This window comes from Pteropus vampyrus, unplaced genomic scaffold (genome assembly GCF_000151845.1).
Source record: "Pteropus vampyrus isolate Shadow unplaced genomic scaffold, Pvam_2.0 Scaffold55, whole genome shotgun sequence".
Lineage (NCBI taxonomy): Eukaryota > Metazoa > Chordata > Mammalia > Chiroptera > Pteropodidae > Pteropus > Pteropus vampyrus.
In genome coordinates, this window is record NW_011888836.1 from 176,931 (window position 1) to 184,056 (window position 7,126).

The 7,126-nt window shown below is 32.9% G+C and overlaps 1 pseudogene; it reads right to left on the reverse strand.

Annotated features, from left to right (window-relative positions):
* Positions 1 to 6,824: 6,824 nt before the first annotated feature.
* LOC111739919 lies at positions 6,825 to 6,943 on the reverse strand (annotated as a pseudogene).
* Between the last annotated feature and the right edge of the window lie 183 nt (positions 6,944 to 7,126).

Below are 7,126 nucleotides of genomic sequence, written 5' to 3' on the forward strand. Positions count from 1 at the left end.
AATCTATCATCCAAAGAAAAATAAATGGCTTTCAATGAGAGATTTAATCATAAGCTAAAGAGAAATGGAAGTTTAAGTGCAAGATTTAAAAAAAAAAAGAAATAAAGCCATAGCTGGAGAGGAGGATGGGATGTGCAAGAGTGTATCCTGCCTGATTTTGCCACCTTAGATTTTCTTCACAAAGGATTAGAGGCCAAGGGATTGATTGGTATTTGCTGCTCACTATATTCAGCTGGTTCAATTCAAATTATGAGTCAAATTAATCACCTTCTATAATTAATAGTTCCCTATAAGCTGATGTATCTATGATGGTCAAAGAATAGGGTTTTCTAAAACGTCAATTGGCTACACCACTAAATGAGTGAAAGAAGGAAAGATCTATTTCCAGATTATGAAGCGAAACAAAGATCGAAGATTCCAAGATTTCCCCAATTATTCTAAAATAAAAAACACCCAAATAAAAAACTTAGTGCATCTTTACCCAACCACTTTTACATCACAATGCCCTGCTCCCTCTGCCCTTGGAAGAGCCATGAAAACTTCAGGGGTTTACAGTTTTTCGCAATATTCTTGTTCACTTCTCTGAGGATTTTCTAGGTTGGGTTTAAAGAAAAAAAAAAAAAAGACTGCAGAGCTCAAAGCTCTTTATAAAAAATTCATATGTCTAATAATCATGTCAATATATCTTCTTTCATATAGTGTATTAGTGTTTGTTTTCATTAGTTTTTTTCTGAATAAACATTCAAATGTTACACTTGCAGTATAGTGGTGGAAGCTCATTTTATATCACTTCTAACACCTTTTTTCCCCCAGCAGAGCATCTTAATACCAACACTACTTCTACCAGGGAGGAAGAAAATAATCCTTCTAAAAGATTTACTCCCCAAAATTATTGCGATTGGCTGATCCTCAAGCATACTATTTGCCCTACAAGCAGTTTATTATAAAACATTTGTTACTTGGTTCCAAAAATGCTTCCCTTGGCCAAACTAACTATAATGACTCCTCTTACTCAAAAAAAAAAAAAAAAATCTGTATTTTTCTTACTAAAACAACCTTTGGAATCTTCAACTTCTATTAAATTATTTTATTATTTTTGAAAGGCTGTTGCTAAAATTGCAACCCTGTATCCAAAGGTGAAAGGTCACTTTAAACTTCCACTATACCTATTTAATTAATGATGCAAAGAGAAAGATCCCCATTACGAAGAATGGTTAAAATCCGATATAATTAGTTTTCTCTAAAGACATATGGATTTTAATAAGCTACAGACAGTTTCATCTTAGGTATTCTTTTTTTTTTTTTTTTACCCTTAAAAAAGTTTCATTTCTTTTCAGCTAGCTAATAGTATTGAACAAAACGTATGTAGTTTCAAGAACTATGACTGAATTAACAGGAAAACTATCAGGCTAAACAGATTATATGGGTAGTTTTAAGAGAAATTCATATTGTACAAAATAATTTTTATTATAAAAATTAGCTTATACACTGGTGTAATTTCCGAATGGGGAGCAATGTTCACTACAAAGATATTTAATGGTAAAAACAGCAGTAAATTACCATGTATTAAAATACATGCTGCATTGTACCTTTTATCTCACACATTTTTGTATGTTTCAAATCCCCAAACTTACATAGTACGGAGAAACTGACACTCAAGGAAATCTTTATCAACAGTTTCTCTATTTTGTAGCTTCAAGATAAGAGCTTCCATCTGCTACAAAAAAAAAAAGAAAGAAAGAAAGAAAAAAAATTGTCAACTGAATTCACATGATCAAAGAGTTTTTGTCAGTTATTAAAAGAGGGAAAATCCACAAATTTGTGATTCTATGTTATCTCTTCCATTTTCTGTTTGCAGCTTATACAATTTTCATGCTTTCAAATGGTAACAGTAGTTTAACATTTTAAATATGTTTTTGGCACATCATTTGAAGAACATTAGAGATATTTGCATTTTTTTCTGTTCTTTAGCAGCTCATTGATGATTTTCATCATCCTCCATTGCCCCAAAGGAAATGTAGCCTTGCCTTTGCCTATATTCATCATCTCTAGAAATTTAACTCATCTTAATTAGTGACTGAATTGGCTCTGAATGATTTACTTAGTAGAGGTGAATAATTCTCTGCTTAGCCCTCCCCCACCACCAAGCACAGATGCCATTGTATTTAGGCAAGAATTAGTCTTTTAAAGAAAATCCAAAGACATTTACACAATAAAATCCTGTAGGTGAACTTAAGATAAAACAGCAGTGCAGTGTGACATGGGAGAAAGATCTGAAGGCTCCTTCTAGCCATTTTTCTACAGAGTAAATAGAATAAAATCATATGCTATGTAGGTAAACTAAAAATAATGATTCATGAAAAATATATTTCTTTTTAAAAACTACAGTGTTCTTTTTATTTTGATGCTGAAAGTACTATGGTCAATTTTAATCACTTTGATAAACTCCTCCACACCACTTTAAAATAAATCCTGATACAATGATTGACAAATTTTTTCAGTGGTTCACTCAAACGTCTCATTTTCTAATCATCATCACATATTATAATTACTAGAGAGGGCCTGGCCTCAAATCGTATAACTGACACATATAGCTCCTCCTTCACTCCTATATAATTGAATCTGCTCTAAGTAAAATCTGACCTGTTCAACAACACTTCAATGGGTTCTATCAAATCCAACCTCCTTAATATGGATCATAAGATTCAACATAATCCGTCCCATACTATTCCCCAAACTATACACTAATCACACTCTCACTTTATGCCCTGGCCTGTCTCAGAGATTTGGGTTCTCAGAATTCACCATCATTTTCACACGTAGTTCCTCTGACAGATGAGTTCTTCCATCCTCTCTTTAGCTGGCTAATTATATCTATTACTATTAATGTTTTAACTTAAATTTTTGTTTCCAGCAAAGCGTTATGTATTTTTCGTTAAAAAATTCTAATGGAATTATATGAAAAACAAACGTTTCCCTTTTCCTACTTTTTACTCTGGCTGTTTTTAAAAAATGTACTCTGTATTATTGGTTTTGAGAAACTGGATAATGATGTAACTTGGTCTAGTTTTTTTTTTTTTCATATTTAGACAAAAAAAAATTTATGGCTCAGAATTCATTGATATTAGTGGATCTGCGGGTTTTTAGTTTTCATCAAACTTAGAAAAATTTCAGCCATTATTTCTTGAGTAATTTTCTCTCTCCCCACGCCTTTCAGGAATTCCAATTACATGTATGTTAGGGCACTTGAAGTTGTCCCACATCTCACATTTCCTGTTTATTTTTAAAAATTCTCTTTTCGTGCTTCATTGAAGTTTCTTTTGCTGTATCTTCAAATACCATGATCTTTTCTTCTGCAATATGTAATTTGCTGTTAATCTCATTGAGTGTATTTTTCATCTTAGATCTTTTAGCTTTCATTTTTGTGAATTTGAGCTAAATCTTTTTTTATATCTTTTCTGTCTCTACTTAACTTTTTAAGCATGTGGAATACAATTATAATAACTCTTTTAATGTCCTTGTCTGCTAATTGTACATCCAAGTTAGTTCTGGATCTATCTTGATTAATTTTTCTCCATAAAATGACCTTATTTTTCTACTTATTTTCATGCCTGTTAATTTTTTATTGGATGCTTTGCTTTGAATTTTACCTTTTTGGGTGTCTGATATGTTTGTATTACAATAAGCATTTTTAGTCTTTGTTCTGAGATATGATTTAGTTATTTAGAAAGGCTTAATCCTTTTGGTTTTGTTTTTAACGTTTGTTAAGTAGAACTGGAGCAAAACTCAGTCTAGGGCTAATACCTCCTCAGTACTAAGGCAAGACCCTTCTGTGTACTCAATTCATCACTATCATATGGTTTTCCTACTCGGGGGGTGGAAACAGGCTCTATTACCAGTTTTGGGTAAGCATGGGGACATTGTCACATCTAATACTTTCAGATCGCTTTCTTTAACATATGCTTTAATCAGGACTCGGCTGCACACTTGAAGGCGATTATCTGTAGATCTCTAAGGGCCTCTCTCTGAGCTTCTCTCTCCTCTTCAGCAGTCTGTCCTTGAATTCTATCTGGATTGCTCTCCCCAGATCCTCAGTTCCTTTTTCCAAGTCAGGGGGTCTGTAGGCTCTACCTGAGTTCTTCCTCCCTGCACCACAACCTAGAAACTCTCTCAAAGGAATAACTGGGCTTATTGTAGGGCTCAGTTTATTCGTTTCTCAATTTTCAGATCACCGTCCTTTGTTGTCTGATGTCCAATGTCTTGCCATCCATTGTTTTATATATTTTGTCCATTTTTTTATTGTTTAAAGCAAGAGAGTAGATCTGTTCCTTGTCATTCTACCTTGAAAAGAAATAGAAGTCCCATCTATGTTTTTAATTTCAAAGCATTTATTTATTTGGCCCTATTTTCTTTCTTTCTTTCTTTCTTTCTTTCTTTTTTTTTTTTTTAAGAAATGGAATCAATGCTTTGTCCCATCTCTCTGCAGGTTAATTTGATTTTGTTTCCTGTCTCTTTTTTGCCAATTGCCTTTGGAAATTTCTGATCAATGAAACGTGAGGTGTATGATGTGTTGCACACCCAGGCTGAGGCAGTAAAAAGACTGAGTATTTCTCCAATCTCTATCTTCTTGTGCTTAGGAGACCAGCAATGCTCCAGATGGCCCAGCATCTCTCAAGCGGGATCTCTGAATGACTGTGTGGAAGAAACAAAGACTTCCTAAACACTATAGTGGATTTTGCACAAGTAAGAAAAACGTTCACGTTAAGGCTTGAGAGTTGGAGATTGTTTTCATGTACCTGAAGTATAGTCTATCTTGACTAATATCCTGATTCCCATAGAGAAGATCGAGTGCTCATAGCATCTTTATTTCCCTAACTTTTTGCTTTTTGCTTATCACTCTATGCTGTAATGTGTTTCCTCCACTAACAGCTCTCTAAAGGCAGAGGTACTACCACAGTTACTCAGAAAATATTGGCTGAATAGATGAATGGCAGAGTTTAAGTCTTTTGTGTAATATATTGAGTGTAATTGATGCTTATAATTATAATAACCATATGGACTGAGACAATGTAGATACATTAGCAGTAAAAATGGAATATATAATATAATTGCATTCATATATAACATTTGGGGAAAATTCCTAACTTCTTTTCTTGACTTTTTCTAATTCCCTTAAGTAATAAGGATTTATCGTACACCTAGTAATCATATGTAGTGCTTCTTTCTAGGATATGGCCCTAGGAATAAGAGAGAATATTTTAATTGAATTCTAAGACTTACAACCTTATCTGGGATTTCAAGAGGAAAAATGGCATAATTGACTTTATTAAAAAGAAGTATGGCCATATCAGTTCAATGTTTCCTGAAATGACTTTAAATACTATTTTTTATACTGGAAAGATTATTTCTAAACCTGAATGCATTTGTCTATGAGCTAGTTGTGAAGAAACACTAGATAGGGATATAGTTCTAAATATGTTAGCTCCAAAACTGTATGAGGCAGAACTCTTTCTTGATTTCTTTCTTCCTCTTCTTTTTCTTCTTTTCTATGGAAGTTAACTTTTACTCCAATAAAATACCAATTTATTTCTCAACATGGATTTATAATTACCAGTTGGATGACAAATTGTGACAATCACATTTTGATTTAGTTGTTTCCTTGTTTCATGTATAGAATTGTAGCTCCTTGAGGACAGGGCAATGACCACATTATATTTTTTGTAGGGATCAACTTGGCAGGCATAGCTCCTAAGCATAGTGTAAGTGTTCAATATGTAGCTGTACATATAGATAATTTACATGGAGTTCTCTTAAGTATGAACCCAGAAAAGTCTTGATTAAACTAACCTATCTCAGAATTTCGTGTATTCATCTTATACAATCAATATTTCTAAATGCGTGTTGTGGGAAAATCATTTTTCTAAATGCAGGGAACATGAAAAAGGAAAATAAAGATAAACTCTTTCCTTTTGTGGATCTTTCAATTCTAAAATATGAAGATCAGATTGTGACAAATGCTATGGGCAAAAATAAATCTGAAAAGGAACAATAGAGTGCCAGAGGATAAAAATTATGTTTTGTTTTGTTTTTTCATAATTTGATACTCTAAGGTCTTACAATACAAATGAGTATCTAATAGATTCTGTGAAATGTTGAACATTTTTTTTCATCATAAAAGATTGTAGCCTATTTTCCTGAGACTGGTGTCTGACTTCTTTTTTGATCTCTGTCCTTAAAATCATGGTGAAGAATAAGTAACCCATAACTACTCCTGGGTAGATCCTGTGAAATACAGTCTAATTAACGTGTTTAAAAAGTACTGGCTTTAAAAAGGAAATATATATTTATTTTATTATTTGGATTGAGGACTTTAAGTCTAAATAAAATGATCAAAGCAATACCATATGAGTTAGTGTTAAATCTAAAAATAGAATTCATATCTTTTAATTTCAGTAAGTGTGCCAAACACAACTTGCACATAACAGAGAAGGTTCTTTCTGGATGCTACACATTTTATTTAATATTATAAAGTAAATATTTTTCAAGTTATATATGTTTCTACAGCATGCGCTATTTCATTTAACCTGACTTCAAGTGATCAAAACATGAAGGAAAAATTCAGAGACATTTTCTTTCAATTATTATATTTCTGTATGATTTGGTAACATGTCTTTTTTGAAACAAAGTTTTGACCTTGGTGTTTGTATTCAAATTAGTGTTTTTTGTTTGTTTGTTTGTTTGTTTTTAAGTGAGGCAACCCTTGGTTGACCTCACAGATTACAAGGACCTTGTCACGGTACAATCCCTTATTTTTTTATTTTTTACACTTACAGCACCTGGTCTTCCTAGGTGGTCTCCCATCCAAGTACTAACCAGGTCCAACCTTGCATAGATTCCAAAATCAGACGGGATTGGGCTCATTCAAGGTGGCATGGCTGTAGACACAAATTGGTGATTTTTTGACTGATCTTACCTAAGTTGTAAAACCTCCTGCTTGAGTTTCCTCATCTGAAAAACATATAAGAATAGTTTCTTGCTGTTACTGTTAGGATCAAAAAGTGAATAGCTCTAAAGCCTTGGTATAGAGAAGAGTCAAACCTTGGTAAGACAGTATAACAAAACACAG